We start from the raw sequence: 24,410 nt of genomic DNA, 5'->3' as shown, positions 1-24,410 counted from the left end.
GGAGGGCAAGGGCTCCCTGGAAGCTGCTCCACCGCCTTCACCGCCTCTCCATACACCTCCACGCCTATAACTGCTTCATTATAAGCATGGCAGTGTATGGAGTGACGTGGTGGTGAGGGTGGAGCAGCATCCACCCCTGCCACCGACTGCCACCATGGCACATGGCGGGCCTCACCACCATCAAAGGCGGTGAGCCATCATGCGTCATTATAGGGAGGGATGCTGGCCACCAACACTGGCGGTCTTTCATTGACCACCGGCATTTTTAGTTGCGGGACATCCCACTAAGAACGTAATGAGGGCCATAGTGATTAAGTGTACACTACTGTTTTAGGTGACCACATACTACTTGTCTTAGTGATTTTGTCTTTTTCACTTTCTGAACTTTTTTTTCCTGCCTCCATATTTTTGGTGATCTTTTTGTTGATTTTTTAACTTCTCATTGGGAACTCTTTTCCACCTTGAAACGTTGCATCTGTGAGTGAATCTTGCTATCATGTCTCTATCAGGGGATGCATCAGCTTTGTTTGCAAAGGCTGTTGTTGAGTTGGAGAAACTGGAGGGGTATGCACTGGCTCAACTGAAGCAGTTTTGCAAGCATCTTGCCTGTCCCATTAAGAGCTCCACCAGGAAGGAGGGGCTGCAAAAGGCACTGAGGGCCTGGGTGACAGTCAAGGAGGCTGAGGGGCACACAGAGGAGGAGAATGAGGTTGAGGAGATGCACAGTGTTCGCAATGGTGTAGTGGATGTACCTGTTATGCCTGGGGGGAAGGTGTCCAGGGCACGTAGCAGTGTGTCATCAAAGGGTCTGACTACTGATTAGTTACAGCCCAGACAGCCAGAGAGGGCTCATCAGTTGGTGTTAGAAAAGTTGAGGATAAAAATAGAGAGAGAAGTGGAGGAGAGGAGGCTGGCCATAGAAGAAAAGAAGGGACTCCTGGCTCATGAGATTAGTTTGAGGGAAGTAGATCAGAGAAGCTAGTCTAGCAGAGATGGTGGCAGCTGTAACTCAGTTCAGCCTGAAAAAGGAGGGTGCACATTCCAAAGGACTTAGTGAGGGGTTATAAGATGAAGGATGACATCTATCTGGGGTTTAAGGGGTATGAGTCAGCTCTCCACATGAACATGGTTCATGAAGCATATTGCGGGGGTGTCTGTGAAAGCACTTTGAGGGAGAAGGGATGTACACTCAGACATCCTTAGGGGGATCCTCAGGGGCTCACCTACTCTATTGTGATGGATACCCTACTCACAAGATATGGTCTCACCCCCGAGCAGTACAGGGATAAGTTTAGGTCCTACAAAATGAAGGAATCACAAACTTGGTTGGAATGTGTTGACTCTTACTGAAGGTCACTGTAGGAAAGTACCATCTTTCTTGGCATGCTTACTCCCTTTTTCTGCCTGAAGTCAGTGTGTTTGATGGTGTTCACTGGGATCCTGCTAACCAGGACCCCAGTGATTATGCTCTCTCTCCCAAAACTCTGTATTTTTCCACGATTGGCACACTGGTGCCCCATTATAAGTCCCTAGTATATGGTAACTAGGTACCCAGGGCATTGGGGTTCCAGGGGATCCCTATGGTCTGTAGTATATATTTTGCCACCTGTAGGGAGCCCAAGCAAAGGGTTCTGCAGGACTACCATTGCTGCCTGTTTGAAAAGGTTCAAGCACCCTTTCACTGCCACTTTTCACTGCACCAGGTCACTTATAAGTCACCCCTATGGCTGGCTTTCTAGCCAGAGGGCAGAGTGCAACGTACCTGTGTGTGAGGGCACCCCTGCCCTAGCAGAGGTGCCCCTATGAACTCCAGGCCCATTTTCGAAACTTCGTGAGTGCGGGGAAGCCATTTTATGCGTGTGCTGGACATTGGTAACTTCCTATGTCCAACTACATAATGGTAACTCCGAACATAGGCATGTTTGGTATCAAACATGTTGGAATCATACCCAAATGCTTTTGAAAGCATTGGTTGCATGATTTCATGCACCCTGGGGGCTGCTTAGAGGGCCTACAGTATTGCTATTACAGCCTTCTGAAGGTTTCCACGCAGCCCAAGCTGCTGCCACCTCCCAGACAGGTTTCTGCCCTCATGTTGCTTGAGAAACTCAAGCCCAGGAAGGCAGAACAAAGGATTTCTCGGGAGAAGCGTGTTACACCCTCTCACTTTGGAAATAGGTGTTACAGTCTTGGGAGCAGTAGCTTCCCCAAGCCACTGGCAATGCTTTGAAGGGCATATTTGGTGCCCTCCTTGCATAAACCAATCTACACTGGTTCAGGGACTCCCAGTCCCTGCTATGGTGTGAAACTGGACAAAGGAAAAAGGAGTGACCACTCCCCTGTCGATCACCACCCCAGGGGTGGTGCTCAGAGCTCCTCCAGAGGTACCCTGGGTTTTGCCATCTGGATTCATGGTTGGCAGGGAACTCTGGGAGCATCTGCGTGGCAAGTGCCAGCAGGTGACATCAGAGCCCACTCCTGATAGATGGTCACCCAGCTAGGTGACCAATCCCCCTTTCAGGGGTATTTAGGGTCTCTTTCTTGGGTGGTTCATCAGATTCAGATTGCAAGACTCCAGCAGGAATCCCCTACCCAAGAAACTACATGTGGACTCTTCAGGTCCCTACAAGCTGCAACAAAGAAGCAAGACGCTATCTGCAATATTGTGTCTCCAGCTCCTTCCATAAACTGCAACATTTCCCCGGGTCGAGCATCCTCCGAGGACAGCAACGTCTTCAGCCTGCATCAGAAGAAAGAAGGACTCTCCCTTGGGGTGAAGGAGTCACTCCCCTGCTTCTTCAGACACCAACTGCATCGACTACCAGCTGCATGGATCCCCTCTTCTGCCAAACGGCATGGATCCTGCATCATGGGTGGTGGACTGAAGTTCTCCCAATGGTCCTCTCTTCCAGCTGTCCAACTTGAGTGAATGTAAGCCCTTGCCTGCCCACCCAGGACAGGCCCCTCCAAGCACTGCGTCCTTTGCAGCTGCCACGGCTTGTGTCATTTTTTCCATGAGATCTTCGGGCATCCTGAAGCTCCAGCCCCCAGCACTCCATCCTGCGACGCACAACTCCCTGAGTGGTTCTTCTGAGACTTTCGTGTCCCCGTCCTGTGTGACTCCTGTGGGTGCTGCCTGGTCTTCTGCCTGGGTGACCAATCCCCCTTTCAGAGGTATTTAGGGTCTCTCTTTGGGTGGTTCATCATATTCAGATTGCAAGACTCCAGCAGGAATCCTCTACCCAAGAAACTACATGTGAACTCTTCAGGTCCCTACAAGCTGCAACAAAGAAGCAAGACGCCTTCTGCAATATTGTATCTCCGGCTACTTCCATCAACTGCAACATTTCTCCGGTCGAGCATCCTCTGAGGACAGCCCCGTCTTCAGCCTGCATCAGAAGAAAGAAGGACTCTCCCTTGGGGTGAAGGAGTCACTCCCCTGCTTCTGCAGACACCAACGGCATCAACGACCAGCTGCATGGATCCCCTCTCCTGCCAAGCTGCATGGATCCTGCATCATGGGTGGTGGACTGAAGTGGTCCCAATGGTCTTCTCTTCCAGATGTCCAACTAGAGTGAATGTAAGCCCTTGCCTGCCCACCCAGGACAGGCCCCCCCAAGCACTGCATCCTTTGCAGCTGCCACAGCTTGTGGCATTTTTTCCATGAGATCCTCAGGCATCCTGAAGCTCCAGCCCCCAGCATTCCATCCTGCGACGCACAGCTCCCTGAGTGGTTCTTCTGAGACTTTCGTGTCCTCGTCCTGTGAGACTCCTGTGGGTGCTGCCTGGTCTTCTGCAGGCACTCTGTGTTGCTAAGGGCCTCGTCTGACTCCTCCTCCTGGGTGTAGTCCACCAGGTCCTTCCTGGTTCCTTGCAGCACCACTTTCCGCTAACCGCGAGCTTTGCACGTGGCAAGGCTTGTTGTCGTAATCCAAAGACGCAAATCCAACTGCAATCCTCCTTCCGGCGCGGAACATCACCTGCATCCTCCAGGAACTCGACCTTGTCTTCTAGGATGCAGTGCTGACTCTCCTTCTTCACCGTCGACTCACCTCTTGCATCTTCAGCCTGGTGGGTAGGGGCTCCTGTCCTTCCTATGCTCTGCTGTGCTTCTTGGACTGGGTTCCTTTCTTCCACAGGTCCTCTTGTCCGGGAATCCACTGTTGGTGTCTTGCAGTCTCTTCTAGGTTTTTCATTCTTCTTCTCTCTTTCTAAGTGGGTGTTCTGGGGAATTTACAGTGATTTACTCCCGCTTTCCTGGTCACTGGGGTGGGTTGTGGTACTTACCTTTGGGCTTTCCTAGTACTTCCAGCTTGGGTGACCGACTTTCACAAACCATGTTTTTTACTATATGGTTTGTGCTCCCCCCTAGGATTATTTTTCTCTATTTTGATTTTCACTAATTGCACTGTTTTCTAACTGTTTAATGCCTATTTCTGCATACTAGTGCATGTAATTTGTGCATTACTTACCTCCTATGAGTGTATAGCCTCTATAGTATTTTTGGTATTTGTGTCACCAAAATAAAGTACCTTTATTTTGCAACACTGAGTGTTTTCTTTCATGTGTTTGAGTACTAAGGGGCAGATTTAAACTCTGTTTGTGCCGTTTTTGCGCCATTTTGTATGATGCAAATTTGGTGCAAACTGTGCTCCATATTTATATTTAGGTACTAGAGCCAAAATTTCAAAGTTAGCGTAATTTTTTTAATGCGCCCAAACACCTTGCATCCTTTTGCTTCAATGATGTACAAGGTAGGTGTTCTCGTCCAAAAAATGACGCCAACCCCCTAGTGCCATATTTAACTCCTGATGCAAAAATGACGCATAACTAAGAAGTGGAGTGAAAAAATGATGCAAACCACAATTAGCGCCCAATTCTAATGCCTGGGTCACACCAGGCATTAAAATGGGGCCCACTCATCTCTACATAAAAAAAGTCACAGAAGCAACATTGGCAACCTACAGGACAAGATGGAAGTATTACTGCTCCCGCTTGGGATACATCACAGTGGACAGCAACCACAGCAGCTCCCTCCACCACCATGGCAGCAACAACAAACACCACCACAGCCCCCACAAATGCAACGCAGAAGGCAGGAGAAGATATTTTGGCAGAGGACAACCCTCCTTGGCCTCAGGAACAAGACCTCCTCTGGACTTACCGTCTCAATGGGAGTCCATTCTTCACCTGCTGCACCACACTGAGCCAGACATCGCAGCCAGGCTACAAACTCCATATAACATACCACCCATCACAAAGCTGCTGGCTGTCCTGCAAATGCTGGCATCTGGCGCATTCCAGACAACAGGTGCACTTGTTGCTGGTGTGTCACAAATCAAACACAAGAGTACGGGGTTCACTTTATTATAGAGGAGCTACTGACAGGGGAAGGATCCCTCGGAGTTCCTAGAACTTATTAGATGAGTTAGTAGTGTTGAATACTGTGGAGTGTCATGTGTTTATAGTCTGGGGTGTTTCCTTTACGGATTAGGTGGTCTCACACACTATATAGTGTCATGCTTCATCATATGACCACCTTGCCCCACCCAGGTAGGACAGTGCCACTTGTGCGGACCCAACCTCACTGTTAAAGGAACAGGAGGGAGTGCGTGAATTTTAACTGTTCTGGAAAATGTGGGAGCCAGCTAAGCTAGGGTATACATAAAAACACCTAGACAGTCACCTTGTGTGAGAGTACACTTTTTAATAATGGTGTCTGCTGGTGTGATTAAAAACCAAAAAATGGGACACCTCTGTGAGAGCAAGGACTCACTGTGTCGCCTATCTAGAAATGGCCAACATGTTTCTGCCTTCTATAATGAGCCACGGAAAGTCTTGGGGCATTCATCAGGGCCTCGGATCCCTAAGCCTTATGCAGTGTAAGCAAAAACTACTCCATTCAAGGTGAGTGAGTGTGGGAGGGTGAGAACAAGAGGTAAAGGGCCTACCTTAAACAAGGAATTACCTTGTTTAGGCCTGAAGGAAACAAAGCATATAAATTGGTATGTGAAACACAACACTACACAACACAGCACACACAAACATGACAAGGCAAGCAAAAGTCGTTCAGTGCACACATGTGTGAAATATATCCAAAGAGGAATGAGAATCTCCTACCCTATACCTGAAGGCTACTAGCCCCAGGATTCCAGGAGGGGGAGTGTCCCCTTATTGTCACACACTAAGGAGAAGATAGACAGGGCAGTAAGAACATGAAAGGTATGAAGGAATATAGAGAAAAAAAAAGGGCTGCTGCCTGGTTGTAATTCACACTTATTACGGGGTTAACAATTGTAAGTGCCAGGATGCATAATATATGATCCCAACGGGGGCAGGTAAACACTACATATAGGAGATATACCGGGAAAAAGTGTTTCTCTGTTTCTACAACCTGCTCTCCGCTGGTAAATAGAAGGATATGAGGATATAAGCGATACCCCCGTGGTCAGAGGCCTAATGCTGGTGAAAGAAAATAAATTAAAAAGATCTTATCTGTGCCAAGGATGTCGCCGTATACCACAAGAAACGTTCTCACTCTCAACTCCAAAGTTGTTACGACTCTGTCGTCCCATTTCTATGGGGCGCTGTAAGTGGACTGTCGGAAGCCTGGGAATCCCCTTAAACACTTATCTAGAGTCCCTTGCTGACTCCTGTTTGTTTCTCTTTTCTCCATGGTACACTTGTGTAGTTCTACATTTGCTTCCTGGGACTGCAAATCCCATAATGCACAGCCTGGTAGTCAGGAAAGCCCGGATTCTGTTTCCCATTGTTTTCTATGGGAGAAGTCCAGTTGCTCCTTTTCACTGGATCCTCTCCTCCAGGACTTGCAATTGTCTGAAATTACACACACCTGAGACCTCTCCTGTGCAGCCCAGCTTGGAACTGCTTATAAGCAGCCATTTCCTCAAGATCCCCGTTGTGCATTGGAGTTCGATTCCTTTGTGTTACAGACCCCTTATCGGATGGTGTTCCAGTTTTGTTCCTGTTCTGTTCCAGCTTGATCCTGTTTCCTGTTTCTCTGCCCTGCTCCTGCCTTGTTTCAGCCTGAACCTGCTCTGTTTCCCAGTCCTGTTTACTACTCATTCCTACTCCCTGTATTCCAGTCCTGTCCTTGCCTGTTCCAGCCAGAGCCCGCTCTCAGTTTCCCAGTCCTACCTCTGTTTGTTCCAGCCAGAAGTTTGCACCCTGTTTTCAAGTCCTAGTCCTGCCTTTACTTCAGCCTGAGCCTGTTCCCAGTTCTTGCCTCTGCCTCTTTGTTTGTTCCCTTCTGTTTCTGTTTCTTCTTGGTTCTTTGTGTCTGGTAAGTCTTCACCAGTGTATAAGTGTCCTCCTTTGTACTGGGGTTGGCTCCTGGTTTCCAGGAGGCAATTCCAGCCCCCATCCTTGTCTAGTGTTATACGTTGTCTTTCGTGCCTAACAGTGACAGTGTGCTATTGCTGTTTTCTCAGGAATCGCCACTGTGTTTCCAGCTGGACCCACAAGAGCGTGTCCTGTGTATATAAGTACTATCCTTGTTTGTGCTCTAGGGTCCAGAGACAGAATCACTTCTGCTGCCTCCTTTCTATGGGGCTGGCAGGGTGACTATCTTTAAGAGCAAACTGCACAGAGGCATTGAGATTCCCTTTTACTGTGGGAGGTTCTGCGCCTCACTCTGTGTACAACCTCAGCGTGTTTGTCCACTAGTAATCCGTTTCCTATTTGTTCACACAAGGGTTGCTCTGCTTTTACTTTCCTGTTTCCTGTGTCTGTCCATAGCTGTCCTTTCCCTGTATTCCTTTAGCTGCTCTTCTGCCCCAGTACACTACCTCTTTAGGATATTCGGTGACCTCAAGGGTTGTCCCAACCAGAGTCCTGATCAGACCCGCCCAAAACCGTGACAGAATGCACGACCCAAACATTTCAAGCTCCCCAGGCAGCAAAGGCACACACAGACCTAAAATGCTTTCCTGTCATGTTAAGACACCCCTTTCTAAACCTAGACATTCTCTGAAGACCTCTAAAAAAGGCCTTAGTTTAAACGATAGACTTGTTAAAGAAAATCAAAGATTACAAATGCAGTACTACATTGCGTGGCTTGCTGATCCATCAATGTTCAACTATTATAATATCTGTGATTATGACCCCCAATCCCTGTCTGTAGAAGAATTACAAAGTAATAATGAGTTTTTGGAGGTTCTGTTACCTCAAACAGGGGAGAATGTTCCTAACAGTGAAAGTGCTTTTGCTACTTCTGCACAAGACATTTACTCTCAAGAAAACCTGGTTAATTCCTTGCCTCATGCTAGTGCATCCCAAATTCACCTCCAGGACTCTGTCAAAACAAAGAACCCTGACACTGTTCAAGAAGCCACACTAGGGATTCCCTTGTTTTCTGTTGAGTGCTTCAGCCCATCTAGGCCAGTTTCTAAGAATTCAAAGTGCAGTGCTGACTCTTATAAAGACCTACCAGTCCCTCAGAGCTTTCAAGTCAGCAGGCTAGATCCTGTATCTAAGGGATCAGTAAAAACTGTGGGATTCTTTAGTTCAACTCAAATGGCTTGTGCTCCTCCCAAATTGGATGACAGTACATCAGTCTCAATTCCTAAGTGTTGTGCTGACTCATGTAAGGATCTACCAGTCCCTCAGTGCTTTCAAGTCATCAGGATAGAACCTGTATCAAAGGGATCAGTAAAGACTGTGGGATTCCTTAGTTCAACTCAAAAGGCTTGTGCTCTTCCCAAACTGGATGATAATACACCAGTCTCAATCCCTAAAAGCTCTGCTAAACCCTTTTCCATTCTGAGTGGGTTTGATAACAATATGGACATACACACACTAAAAAAGCAGTTTTGGCAGATTAAAAGGCAGATATTGGACTTCTATGATGAATATGTTGTAACATACACAAGAAATCGTGCACGTGGGCTCTTTTCATCAATGCATATTTCACTGTTGCCAGAACCAGACATTCTGTTTATCTGTAAGGTAGGAGAAGTAACAGAGCAGCTGATGGAAGCTACTGCAAGGCAATTTGAAAACCTGAAAAAAAGAGAATGATCACCAGCTTTGGCTTAAAGAAAAGTATGCTACTTTGTGTGCCTCTCCAAAGACTTCTATAGAGCAGATTGTCCCTTCTATTAATGACAGTCAAAAGACAGCTCCAGTTATAAATATATCAGCCTCTTCTTCAGACTCTCTCTCAGCCTGTAGTTCCCCAGTGAAAATTCCTGTACAGTTGATTGAATCTCTGATATCTCTGAGAGATTTGACACCTCTTGATTCAAAGGATGGATCAGAGTCTTCAGAAGGAAGTGTCTCAGCCCCTCTATCAGAACAAATGAAGCCAAAGGAAGAAGAGAGTTCTGATGCAGACTCCAATAGCTGCACCTTAAGAAACCAAGATATGACTTTGCTGGAGATTAATGGCAAGTTGTGCAACAGTGTTGAAGAATCTGAATCTAGTGATGACAGTGGTTCCTGCCTTGCCGTGAACAAACCCGCAGATAGTGCTGTTCAAATGGCGCACACACCAGAATTTTCAGATTGTGGGGATACTCCTACCCTTTCAAACAATATCATAGAATTTTCAGATAATGAAGAGACAATTCCTGTTTCAAGTGAACTAATGGATTTTTCTGACCGTGAAGAAATACCCGCAATTACTAAGAATGTAATGGACTTCTCAGAAAGTTTAAAAATCTCTTCTGTGTCAAAGCAAACAGTGGAGATTTCAGACAAGGAAGAAAGCCAGCAATCTGAAACTAAACTGCCTGTCATAAGAAATGAGAGCCTTCTCCTAGAACTGGACACAGTTGCAGCCTCAACCACTGATCCTGACGTACTGTCCCTTGCCACTGTGTATCCTGTTTCCAGCTCAACGGTTACTGAAGAACAGATCTTTGATCTACCGGTATCTGATCTTGATGTAAAACCAGCCACAGCAATGTCACCTGCTGTGTTCCTGAAATTAAAGACTCCTGAAAACCAGCAATCTGAAACTGAAGCTCAAGTACTGAATGATGTACTATTTCCCACTAAAACTAAAGACTTGAATTTGAATCTTGTAGTCCAAGATCTGATGATAAGTACTGTTCTTAGTGTTTTATTGCAAGAAACCATCATCAATTCAAAAGCTAGAGCTGAAAATGTAGGTAACAGTGTAAAGGTGATTTCTGAAGAGTCTCCAGTTCTATTTCTTTCCAAAGAACAACCTTTCAATGTTAACAGAGTTGAAGATCAACTACCTGTAGTAGAAACGCCTTGCAATGAATTTCTGATACCACGAACACTTCACAGAGCACTTGCAATGAAGAAATCCCAGTCTTCTCTGAAGATCACCCTAAAGAATTAGTTTGTGGAACTTCTACGTTTTCAGATGTTAATCCAGTTTCTAAAGACTTGAAAACTTTTGTTGCTCCTGAATTTGAAACTCCGAAGTCATCCAAGATGAAAGACAGTTCTGACTTTTTCAAGTTTACCTTGAGAACACCAGTTACCCATGTCTCCCAAGTCTCTAGGCTTTGCAAACCTCAGACCACAACCAATGCAAATACTGCTGCAGAAACAGACATATCCTGCTTGTCGGAAGGTGTCACAGACCTGACAGTTACTAATACGCCAATTATCTCCTCCAAAGAAGAAAGTATTGAACAGGAAACTAATGTCATAAAGAATACCGCCCATAATGCCATTCCAGATCTCCTTGCTCCTGAATCCACTTCACCAGAAACCAACTCCATTCACCACTCCCATATCACTCGAACAATCAAGAGGAAAGACATTGGAGCCCATATGGGTATTAATACATGCTTTGTTCATTGGAAGATTCACCTATGGCAGGACTGTAAACTTATCCACCAAAGTTGGTGTTGGATTTTCTTGCTGTGGTTTTTCTTCTTCAACTTTTTTCAGCCAAAGGATCACCTTCCCTTCTTGAGCAGACTGGTGGGAGGGGGTATACTGTTACGACTCTGTCGTCCCATTTCTATGGGGCGCTGTAAGGGGACTGTCGGAAGCCTGGGAATCCCCTTAAACACTTATCTAGAGTTCCTTGCTGACTCCTGTTTGTTTCTCTTTTCTCCATGGTACACTTGTGTAGTACTACATTTGCTTCCTGGGCCTGCAAATCCCATAATGCACAGCCTGGTAGTCAGGAAAGCCCGGATTCTGTTTCCCATTGTTTTCTATGGGAGAAGTCCAGTTGCTCCTTTTCACTGGATCCTCTCCTCCAGGACTTGCAAGTGTCTGAAACTACACACACCTGAGACCTCTCCTGTGCAGCCCAGCTTGGAACTGCTTATAAGCAGCCATTTCCTCAAGATCCCCGCCGTGCATTGGAGTTCGATTCCTTTGTGTTACAGGCCCCTTGTCGGATGGTGTTCCAGTTTTGTTCTTGTTCTGTTCCAGCTTGATCCTGTTTCCTGTTTCTCTGCCCTGCTCCTTATTGTTCCAGCCAGAGTCTGCTCCCTATCTCTTAGCCTTGTACCTCTTTGTTTTTTCGAGAGCCTGCTCCCTGTTTCTCTGCCCTGCTCCTGCCTTGTTTCAGCCTGAACCTACTCTCTGTTTCCCAGTCCTGTTTACTACTCATTCCTACTCCCTGTATTCCAGTCCTGTCCTTGCCTGTTCCAGCCAGAGCCTGCTCTCAGTTTCCCAGTCCTATCTCTGTTTTTTCCAGCCAGAGGTTTGCACCCTGTTTTCAAGTCCTAGTCCTGCCTTTACTTCAGCCTGAGCCTGTTCCCAGTTCTTGCCTCTGCCTCTTTGTTTGTTCCCTTCTGTTTCTGTTTCTTCTTGGTTCTTTGTGTCTGGTAAGTGTTCTATCAGTCTTCACCAGTGTATAAGTGTCCTCCTTTGTACTGGGGTTGGCTCCTGGTTTCCAGGAGGCAATTCCAGCCCCCATCCTTGTCTAGTGTTATACGTTGTCTTTCGTGCCTAACAGTGACAGTGTGCTATTGCTGTTTTCTCAGGAATCGCCACTGTGTTTCCAGCTGGACCCACAAGAGCGTGTCCTGTGTATGTAAGTACTATCCTTGTTTGTGCTCTAGGGTCCAGAGACAGAATCACTTCTGCTGCCTCCTTTCTATGGGGCTGGCAGGGTGACTATCTGTAAGAGCAAACTGCACAGAAGCATTGAGATTCCCTGTCACTGTGGGAGGTTTTGCGCCTCACTCTGTGTACAACCCCAGAGTGTTTGACCACTAGTAATCCGTTTCCTATTTGTTCACACAAGGGTTGCTCTGCTTTTACTTTCCTGTTTCCTGTGTCTGTCCATAGTTGTCCTTTCCGTGTATGCCTTTAGCTGCTCCTCTGCCCCAGTACACTACCTCTTTAGGATATTCGGTGACCTCAAGGGGTGTCCCAACCAGAGTCCTGATCAGACCCGCCCAAAACCGTGACAAAAGTAGGCTCTCGTTGCTCGCCTAGATCGTCCCCTTGCTTGACCACTTGAGGTAATGGCCCTGCGTGAGGGTGGAATATAAGGAGATCAGAATGGTTCAAAATGACGCGCAAACCGCGTAATCACCGCCACCGGCCTGGGCTGGATCTCAGGGCCCGGGGCGTGGTTGGATACGGGGCATCAACGTGAACAGTCACGTGACACTGCGTTGCTCTAAGCCTGCTGGGAAACGTAGTTCCCAGCAGTCCCGGTGACGTAATTGCAGCCCTCTCGCAACTAGCAAGATAGGCACGTGCACAAGGGGGTGGTTGGACAGGAGGGAAAGAATGCTGGAGGAAAAGAAAAAAAAAGAAAAAAGGGGGAAAGGGAAGAAGAAGGGAGGGAAAGAAAGGATGCAGACAGAGAGGGGTGAGACAAAAGATAAAAAGAGGGAAAGAAATGGAAAGCCGAAGAAAGAAGAGGAAGGAGGGGGTGAGGGCACAGACATTAGAGGATAAAAAGAAAGGGAAGAAAGAGGGGAGGTGGAGAAAGGAGAGTTTGTTCAAAAAGAGCAATGGAGAGAAAAGTGGGAATAGGGTGCAGAAAAATATGTAGGACTGGGGTGAGAGACAGAAGGAAAAAAGAAGAGGACGAAAAAGAAAGAAGGAAAGAGAGGGGAGTGGAGGGAGGGGGTGAGGAACAGGGGCTGTGGGGGAGGGTAGAGAGAGAGGGGTCACCTGTAGACAGTTATCCACTGGACTAGTATATAGTACACCATGGTTTGGCTGTATGCCATGACTTTGGAAAAGGAGATCATTTGTTAGGTGAAAACCACTGGATCTCATTGTTCAATCCATTTGTATCCGAGTGTAGTCTCCAAATCCACTGCTGTTCACAGAAAAAAAGCTTCTATGTCATATTTCTTGTCGTGGGAGGCAGGTGCTCTAGAACGGTCCACATCAGATCATCTGGGGAATGGTTACTCAGAAGAAAGTGGCTTGTAAGTTTTGTGGCGTCACATTTGCATCGGATAGTGCTCCTGTATTCACAGATACGGGTGCCAACCTTCCTCCTTGTCATTCTGATATATTTAAGCTGGCAAGGGCACTTGATCATATAAATCACATTCTTACTGTTGCAATTTGTGAGTGATTTCAGGACCCAAGGGGTTTTAAGATCAAGGTGTACCGTGGTGGAATTCTGTGTGAACCGGCATACACTACAGTTGCCACACAGGTGGTGGCCCATGGGAGGTGGTAGGTGCCAGAGTGTTGTCTGTTTGTTAAGAGGTTTAGATGCGGGTCTTGTGTGAACCACCATGTCACGTATATTGGTGGCTCTCTTGAAGGCATGCAAAGGTTGTTGTAAATGGAGGCCTCCAGATGTCAGGATCTTTCAGTCATCTCGGATGAGTTTTTGAATCTTGTTAGATAGTGGGTTGAATGTGGTCATGCACACTATCTGTTCCATCTTGGGTTTGTTTATGCGTGGTTGCAACAGTTGGTCTCTATTGTTGTTGCGTGCTCTTTTATTGGCTCTTCTGACAAGATGTGTGGGGTAATCTTTTTCTTCAAGTTTAGTGGACAGCTTGTTAGCATGTTTTATTTAATCTGTAAGGTTGGAGCAGTTCCGATGTAAACGTAAGAATTGCCCCACGGGGAGGTTTTCCCTCAAGGACCATGGGTGGAAGCTCTGAAATTGGAGAAGGTTATTGCGATCTGTGGGTTTATAGTAGACCTCTGTGGCTAAGGATCCATTTTTTTCATAGATTAGTAGATCCAAGAAAGGCAGTGGATTACCACCTATTGTCATGGTAAACTTCAGAAATGGGTTAGCCGTGTTAAGCCAGTGCGAGAACGTAAGGGCCTCATCTCTGGTTCCTGTCCAGATCAATAGAATGTCATCTATGTAACGTTTCCATAGTTTGATCTGCCCTAGGAACGGGTTATCATCATGGAGAACCAATGTATTTCGATACTGTCTACATACAGGCAGGCCAGACTAGGGGCAAAAGTACTGCCAATCGAGGTCCCCTGCATTTGTAGATAAAAGATGTTTTCAAATTCGAAGTTGTTCCTTGTTAGTGCAAGGTGTGCTAAATCGAGTACAAATTCAGGGGGTGTTCGTGTAACGCCTCTGTTTACTTCGAGGAGGTCGCATATAACCCCCAGAGTTGCTTCCTGGGGGATATTCGTGTAGAGTGATTCAACGTCCAGCGTGATCAGGAGTTCCCTGGTTTTGTCAAAGGATACAGAGTCTAGCAGGACCAGGACATCGATAGTGTCTTTTAAGTAGGTAGGGATTTGTTTCACTAGCGGTTGTAAGAAGAAATCACAGAACTGGGAAAGTGGCTCCAGGACAGAGCCAATCCCAGACACTATGGGCCTACCAGGTGGAGGAATTTTTCCTTTGTGTACCTTAGGCAGAATGTAAAAGTGAGGTGTTTTAGGGTTAGATTGTGTCAGAAATGCTGCTATGTATGGCTACTGTGTTGTTTACACACCTGACACCATTGTGGAGTAAGGACTTGTCAGGTCCCCTCGATAAATAGCACACTGCTACAAAGATGCACTACACATGGTATATGTATACTGAGCATCATTTAAGAATCCTAATTAGATGTCCCAGGTCCTTGAGTCAATACCCAAGATTGTCATGTCCAACAACACAGTGCAATAAAATCTTAGCACACGGCCAGGAACTCACACTATATCACAAACATGTCTAATTCACCAATCCAACTCCAACTAACAACTGCCATGGTATATTCAAAACCTGTTTCAAGCTTTAACAACAATTTTCCTCTGTTACTTTTGCAGCAGATCAGAGTTACGGCATACAGGCATGGATCATGACCCCATTTGCTAACCCTAATGCAGCAGAAGAGTGTGAGTACAATGAGGGACACCATCATACATGCAATTTGGTGGAAAGCACATTAGGCATCCTCAAATCAAGATTCAGGTGCCTGGACCTGACAGGAGGCAGCCTCCTTTATGCCCCACCCATTGTATGCAAAACTATTCTTACATGTGCCATCCTGCACAACATTTGTATACAAATGAATGTGCCATTGTACGACCAGGTTGCTGCCCCCCCTGAGTAGGAGGATATGGTGCTGATGATTTGGAGGGGCAACAGCTCAACACAGCTGCTGGGGTACGCCAGAGACAACACATTGTTGAAAACCTCTATTCATAAAACCACAGAAATCACTATGTAATTATTGTAAATAAACATTTCTTTTTTCACCAATTCTGCCTTGGTCTAGCCATTCTCTACAACATATACCATAAGGATGTGACTCTAACCTCAGGAAGCATGTAACAAACACTAAAGTGACAAGTATTGTACCAACATCAGATGTGATGTAAGAGATTATACTGCCTCCATCTCACATATCACTTACAGCCTATTTACTGGTATGTGACAACTGAAGGACTCAATCCATGGACCACTACATATTTTGTACATTCGTGTGGCCAACCTGCAATACCATAGCCCATCACACCCAACTACAACATGGCCTAAAAGGATGTATGTAAGGGGCCCAAACATAAGGTAGAGGTTGTTAAGAAATTGATTTTAAGTTATGTTAAAACTGGACAGTGTCACAAATCAGTGTGATAGTTGCAATGGTTGCATGGATCATGTGTGACAAGAGGGGACTTCATAGGTAATTATGGTCATCATCATTAGCTTAGGGATAGTAACCAATAGTAGAAGTAGAGCCTGCATAGTCTGTCCATGGGATATATTCCTGCAACTGCCATGGGGCTCAACCTTGACACATGGTAAACCTGACCGCACTTATTGCACACACATGCCTGTGGAATGCACATTGGGTTGGATGAGAGATAATGCAGCTAGGGCTGCAGATACCATATACAAATACAACAACTACTGGCAAGAGCACTGAGTTAATTCCACAATGCATAATCAAAGTATAGACTGGGTGAAGTGTCGGCAGATTGAGGTACACTCACTATGTACCTAAGATGTACACTTGTCAGACAAAGATGCTGTCTTCACATATTTAAATATGAATACAGATGTGTGGCTGTATCTACTAGATAGCAACAGTTAGCCCATCATCAACAATGCCTGATCTGTGTTTGCATCTTTAAAAAGTATGCTCTGTATGACAATATCACACATCACATAGCAAAACGCAACACTCAGTCTTACTCACAAATACACAACAATTGCATGGTACTAACTGTAATAATGTATCCCGTATAAGTTTTGGACTCCTAATTCACAATCTGGTGTGGGTGTGTTACTGTGTGTTGCATAGTCCAATACTATCGGATACCCAGTATCACATTGAGTTGGAGTACACCTAGCCATGTAAGTAGGTAGTCTTCAAAAGATAAATACAGCACTGGGATGATTTCTATCCTCTACATCATTCAGTCATGGTAAGAGGTAGCTAGGTTGTGGGATGCTGATAGAATTGCATAACCATGTTCCATGGAGGATGTGGATGGACAGCTCTGAGATACCCACTGAAAGTTCAAAATAGAACACACCATGTCACCTGGAGACTACACATGTACCGTTCCATAAGTCATGATATGTGTGCGTGGTACTCATTCCATCTCACAAATACCACCAAGGGTAAGGGAACTAACACGTTGCTAGTAGTAGGCTACATGCTAACATCACCCAAGTCATATGTTGGATTCTGTCCCTACATCACCAAATAATGTTGTTGGAGAAGATGTGTACAAAGCGGTAGCAGCCAAATATCAATGAAGGACACATTACATTTTTTAACTGTAATGCCTGAAAAAAGAGGATAATGAACAGACATACTCTGAAACAGACGGTGCAACACATCATTGCCTGCAGGTCTATCCTACACATGTGTATATTGAGGCCGTCCAAGTATGTACACGACCTAGACATGTTTGGCACTAGCATAACATGGTATTTGGCCTTAACCTGCCACCATGACAGGAGCCTGTCAGATACAACACCATATGTACCATGCCATTAGTGGATCATTGAAATCACTAAAGTTGTACAAACCCCAAACATGCTGCACATGGAAACAGATAATGAGTTCTATGAATGAGACATGCCCTACATGTGCAAGCAGCCGAGCTCTGTACCTGAGAGGGAAAGGTCTGACATCAAGTGCCGCTTAGCAGAGCATCACATCATGGTCTGTAGGACCACAGTTGTGCATGTGTATATCTACTGGGGAGTCTGCATAGGCTGCTGAGTTCCAATCATTAATAGCTGAGATCCCAGCTCTATTAAGCCACATACCACTGCCCTGACTACATCAACAAATGACATTGTCAACTGCCCGATGTATCTGCACAGGGGAAAGAACAAAGTGGAGCACCATAAGCCTGCAGCTTCTCATTCAAACATGTGTTTCTGTAGCCATACATACTCACACAGTGATGATGAAGGGTAGGCCTGCAATGTATGCCACACTGCAACAATGGTATACCGTAGCACAGCAGAGTATGTGACAGTAATGACAAACATGAACCTGACAATTCTGAGTGTCCATTTGGAGGCTGGCACACATATATAACATATCTTAGCACACATTTACCACCATAATGGGCCTGGCATAGTAACATAACAGGATTCAGTACAAAAAACAACCTAGCACTACATTAATGGAATAGGTAGCACAAAGCCTGTGACATTTACAAATTGTCTACACGTGTTCTGATATACAGAAATATAGGTGCCAGTGGTGTGACTGCAACAGTTTAATGCCAACTTCTGTTCATGCTGGAAGACTGTACAGTGACCTTGAACATCCCCTTAAGACACCAATCTTGTAATGTGTTACTTAAATGCACTCACACTTGTTGCTACACACACACACACACACATGGCATATAACATATATCACTAACACAAGTGTACATGACATCACAAGCAACTGAGATGCATGGGCAACCACATGGCACAAGTGTACCTGAGCAACAAGACAGAGCATCCAACTACAAACTTCAGAGTTAACACACAATGCCACATAGCTTGTCAGGGGAAATGTGATGTAAAAGCAGTCCAAGTACACTTGGTGACACATGCCTGAGCATGTGTTGGAGCAAGACCATCTTATATAATCAGTAACAGGTATGTTTTAATACTACTGTCACAGAGACAACTATGTAGTCCACCTACACATTCAGAAACATACACATATGTCCACACAGAGCACACATGACCCAATATATATGTGGACACACTGTAGGTACACATGCACGTATGCACAAAGTAAGAGTGATTGCATGCAGCTGACTCCGAAACACACTTATTGGTAGAACAAACCTATCTCACCCTTACCACATTGCTGCATGGACTTTCACATGTAGCCATACCCCACATACCACATTGCAGCACAGCCCATGTAATATGTTTATTGAATCAGAGTGCACTCAAGGATAATGCAAAAAAACATGCAAACTAGAAATGAGGCATAAAATATGATGCAAATGCATCAAAAACATTCACCAACATGTAGAAAATTACACATGGGCCCTTAGTGGGAATTTAACGTTCACACTCCTCTTAATGCACCCATGTGAGAAATCGACATCTAACTGTCATGTGTCGTTATTTTTCACCCATACGCACAAACCATACAAGTCCAATCATCAAAACGATGCCTAGCCCCCAGAAACTCAATCAAACGTCCACAGGCTTTTTGATGCCCGGACCTGATGGAATCGCCACATTAACATCATGTGTCAATAAAAATGACGCATGGGCGTCATGCATGTATTAAACAACGCATAAGCCCAATGCGTCAAATAAAAATACACATTACTGAAAAACGTGACGCACACGCCCATGAAGTGACGTAACAGGAAATCCTGTCTATAAGCATGGTACAGTGAGTGTAGTTTCACTTTCTCTTTACAGACTGCTACTCTTTGACCGTGTGTGGTTGTGTTTCTGAGATGGTGGATGATTGTTAAAGTGTTTTGTCAACTTTGTAGTGTCCATTGTGCTGTGTGCTGTGTTTTTGTGTAGATTTGGTAAAATAACTTGTATTTTGTGTAGTGATTGAACAGTTTTGTCATTGTATTGTGGGGTATCTGTCTAGGTGAGTTAAGTAGTAGGGGTAGTTGTGTTTAGTTAGTTGGTTTAGGTTTCCTTTATTTTTTTTGTTGCATTTTTGGTCAACTCCATTCACCAGTGGCTTTGTCCGGCAAAGGGGGGATGAGCAGGAAGTCTGCGGATGAGCTTGGGGGTTATATGGCTGATGGCCCACTATCTCCCAATGATGCTACAAATGGGTGGCCAGGTGACCTTTGGATACCGGACAGATGCCAGGCAGCTGCGGTGAGGCAAGATGCTCCACCACCTGAGGCGCTTTTACAACACTGGACAGAATGGCGCATTTACAAAACTAGACGGAATGACCACCAGATCAAGCATCGTTGGGCAGATCTGGTGGCAAGGGAGCAGGATCTGCTGGATCACTTGGGGATAGAGATTGGCGATACTGTTGGTAAGTCTCCCATTGGCATACAATGTACTGTTTGTTGCTTTTGAATGACAGTAGCAGATGGTATGGAGTGCTGCATGCAATGCTTGTGAACATGTTGTATTCAACCGGTATGAAGAGTCACTGCACCAGTTCAGGCCTGGAGTTCACATGTCCAACAATGAAGCCAGTGCAGGTCAGATGTTTGATGAATCCTGCACATCCATCACAAAGACATAAATGTCAGAGCCCATAGCGCCACCTTTGCACCAGCATTGTGTCATGTAGTAAATGCTAAGGCAGTGCTACCCTACCATTTTTCCCCTGATTGTGTCAACAAAGTGGCGCAAAGCATGCGTAGCACAACTTTGTCAACATTTCACACACATAAGCCCTGCCCCACGCATAATGTTTGCATGGGGGGGTGTTCCCACCCTAAAGGGACAATGAACATGGCGCAATTGTATCAATTAGATAACTTTGCCACATTAGTCACACAATTTTTAACACATGATCATTGCAGACATTTAACAGAGCCTCACTTCATTAACAATGCACCTCTGGTTGCCTTGCAGGACTAGCATAAATACTTAAGCCATATGTATGATTTCCATCAACTCTACATCAGCTGAGAGAATGTATGATCTGTGGGCATATATAAATGTCTGAGAAGGAACCCTATGTACTCAGCTGAAATTGCCATGCTCTATTTGAACTGCAGAGTGCATCTATTAGCCTTCACATGAATTGATGTTGTAGGAAGATACCAGTTTCATGCTGTGATTTGTATCTGACTATGCACAGACATGGTATTGATTGAGGGGTGCACTGAGGCCCACATGGACAGTATAGCTGTAATTGGTGCAGCACCACTCTAGTCCTATAGGCCACTTTGTGTCATTAGGGAAGGCCATGTAAGGGATCTTGAACATGAATTGGGAAGAGACTACTGGCAGTTCCATGTTCCAGTTCATTATCTAACACAGACAGCCTATACCTCCCCCATACTACACAACTGTGCAGAGTCCAATCCACTGGCCTACAGCTCCTCACTGACAGTATGGGGCTGCACTGCATCAGCTCCATCTCTGCCACATCACTCACTGACCTACAACACCAGATGCATCCTCTGACCACAGAGCAAGTGTGTCTGTGTTGAGCGCTATTTATATGCCCATGTACGTATCCCTCACTGGATTAACAATGGTGTATAATGGCAACAATGGCAGGCCACCCACTATTTGCAATACATCCATGTTTCAACTCAGTCAATGTGCAGGTAAGTAAACCAACTTCACATGAGACCACTGCCATAGCAATTTATTAAGAGTTTCTGCATTGTGATGGCACACACATTTAGCTTTGTTCATTGAAGGATGTATTATGCCAATCCTCTATACCTTGCAATACCCACACATCCCAGGGTAGTAGTTTAACTGTGAGCTATGATAATGATTTGGATGTATCCTACATCAGTTGCAGGCAGAAATGCTATGGGTGTGACAATGGTCCTGCCACTGAAACAACCATAGCATGGCTCTCAGATGGAATATACATGATCAAACAGTCCCATATGGTAATGGAGGTATTGTGCTAAAAGACAGCTGCATGACAATGCCATACATAAATGGTGCAGGCTGAAGCACCACAGGAGTCTCTGGCCCAGTGATAATTTGTAGATGTGTGGCTCTACCTCATAGGATTGTATGTGTGATTGAGTGATCCTAGTGGTTTGTCTGTTGCTCTGATCTTCTGCTAGGATGACTAGCTCACTCCGCGTAACAAGTTTCCACTGGACTTTGTTGCCCCTTTGCAGTAACTTTGCATTTACACTAAGCAAGGTTTGCTAATCATGTCTTACAGGTGGACCAGCCCCTACAAAATTGGAGAAGTTTGAAGACCCCGATGCATCCAGTAAGTGTAAGAATGTGTGTCCTGTTAGGTAATCTAAGGTTTGGCGTGAGTCAGTCAGAAGTGTGGAATGCAATGCCAGATGTTTTAGCCTACCCAATGATCAGATATCATAGTAGGCTGGATGGTGTCATAACGGGCCCTTTTAAGAGCCACAAGCACTCCCAGAGAGTCACGTCTTGGGAGGCTCGTGGTGCGCTATGGCCAGCACCATGTATACAATGTGGTGTCAAGCCACATTTAGGCCCATATTTAACCAAAAATGAAGGATTGCGACGCTGTGGCATAATTGGCTGCGTCGCACTCCGTCATTTTCACAACACAGGGTAGCCCTATATTCAATCATATAAAGTGCACCCCTGCGTTGTTGGTAAATTTACAGCCGAGAACCAACGCAGTCACACTTGAGCCATGGTTCAAGGATGGCTGCATTGAGAGGGGGGATAGTAGTTGTGCAGGAAGGACACCCAAATCTCCAAATGCATTTTGATCTATCTCTGCATGTTGCAGGGTGCAGCACACATAGAAGGAGCAAACAACATGGGGAAATAACTATATTTCTCCACATTGCACCCTGCTAACGCCACCCCTGGCATGGGGTTAGCAAAGTTTGCGCTGGCTCAGGTGTAAGAAAACTGTAATATCTGGGGCAGCATAAGAAATGCCCCCAGCAACACCCATTGCACTAGATGCAGTCCCAGATTTACTGTTTTTTTAAATACCAGATTCAGTGCCAAATTCTGAACACACCCCATGGGGGGGGGGGCTTAGTAATGCACAATGAGGATAAATACTCTTATGTATCCTCCGTTTTGGATCTTTCAGTGGGTGATGCAATTGGCAGCACACATTTAAATTGTAAAAAATCTTTGAATATTACTTTATTGTGTTTGAAGGTGTCCCTTCCTGCACAAAAGCAATTTCCACTCAACGCAGCCATCCTTGCACCATGGGGCAAGGGTCTCTGGATTGTAGTATGTAAACAAAATGTGTCCAGGCATAGGTGAAAACACAGAGGTGAGCCATTTTAGATATCATTTGTCGCATCCCTGTGTTGTTATAAATACAAAGGACTGGGCTTCCAGTTTTCCCCGAGCATGGTGCTCCGTCTTTCACTTCATGTATGTTCCACTTTTGTAGAATGTGATTGACTTGCATACAGGTCAAGGCCCAACGTGTGCTGGCATGGAACTGTGTGTGTAAAAGGAATAGTAATGGCAGACCACATATTCATGGGTGTCTACACCTGCACACATGAATGTAGATGTGATTAACCTTCTAATACTGGCTTTCTAGTTAGCAGCCCCACTATCAAATGGCCCACTCCATGAAGAGTGGTCAGGCCTTAGTGGATCACCAGAACTGTTGAGATGATGGATAGCATGGCCATTCCCCCTTAGGATCAGGGAGAGAGGACTGCAAACCTGTGGAAAGACGTGACGCTCACAGTGTAGGTGACAGTTATGTTGATCAGGCAAGCATTTGTTCCAGCTCTGACCCATTTTGGTTAACAATGTTTTCCCCTCCTCCCACTGACAAGTACAGGATACTGGTGATGTATGTTTGGAAATAGACACAGATGAGGAGGAATTTTGCCTTTTCTGGAATGTGTGTTGTAGTGGATGTGTAATTAGATGTAGCAATTAGTAATGTTTACAGGCTCTACCCAATGCTGACACTGATGGTTGCTTGTCCTCATTTTACAGCTGCTAACATGAAAAATGTGGATAGGCACGAGTTTCACAAGAGGGCAGCACCTTACCACCACATCCTGGAAGTGGAGTCTAGATACTGCCGCATCGCTCGCCATTTCCGGTCCGAGAAAGCTACTGGAGAACGGAGGGCATTCCCACATGGGGCCCCCCACACAGCCTCCAAAGGTTAAGCAAAGAGCAAGCTCTTCAGCGGTGCAGGGGTGCACAGCTGGCCCCATCCCAACCACATCAGCTGCACTGGTTACTACACAGCCACCACTGGTTACACCACCTACTGCCAGAACTTCACACTTGCTGCAGGAGCTGCGTAGGGATGAGACCCTCTTACTGACACGTTTGGACAAGATGGAGGAGGAATCCGCAACCAACAACAAAATGTTGCAGTATATACAGAAATAAATTAAGAAGGACAAACTCTGAACTTGAACTGTATTTTGACTTCCTCCCAGTTCATTCCCCTCCCTTTTGAAGGTGATATGTATTTCATAGGGGGTTTTAGAGGGTTAGTGTTAGGTTAGTGTAGTGTAGGTTTGTAGATTAGTTAGGATAAGTGTAGTTGGGGGATGAGTGTTTTCTTCTAATGTTATTATTGGTGGGTGGGAGGGTGTGGGGATCATGTTGTGGTATATATGTGTTTTTGTTAAATACATTTTAAACAATATATATTTATATGTAGAAAATTAAATATATATATATTTGTTTAGGATGAGTTAGTACATGTATAGTATTAGTAATTGTTATCGTGCTTGTGTCTTGTTTCTCAAGGGGGTGGGGGGCCAATGTTGAGAGCGTGATGTTTAGGGGCATATTTATACTCTGTCTGCGCCGAATGTGCATCAAATATTTTGACGCACATTCGGCGCAAACCTTGCACCATAATTATACTAAGATGCCCGACCCTGCGAATGCCAAAATTCCACCGTGTGGGTCATTTACTGGATGTGGGAAACCGCCTCGTGTT

This window comes from Pleurodeles waltl, chromosome 7 (genome assembly GCF_031143425.1).
Source record: "Pleurodeles waltl isolate 20211129_DDA chromosome 7, aPleWal1.hap1.20221129, whole genome shotgun sequence".
NCBI lineage: Eukaryota > Metazoa > Chordata > Amphibia > Caudata > Salamandridae > Pleurodeles > Pleurodeles waltl.
The sequence above is the reverse complement of the archived record's forward strand: the minus strand, read 5'-3'. Positions refer to the sequence as shown.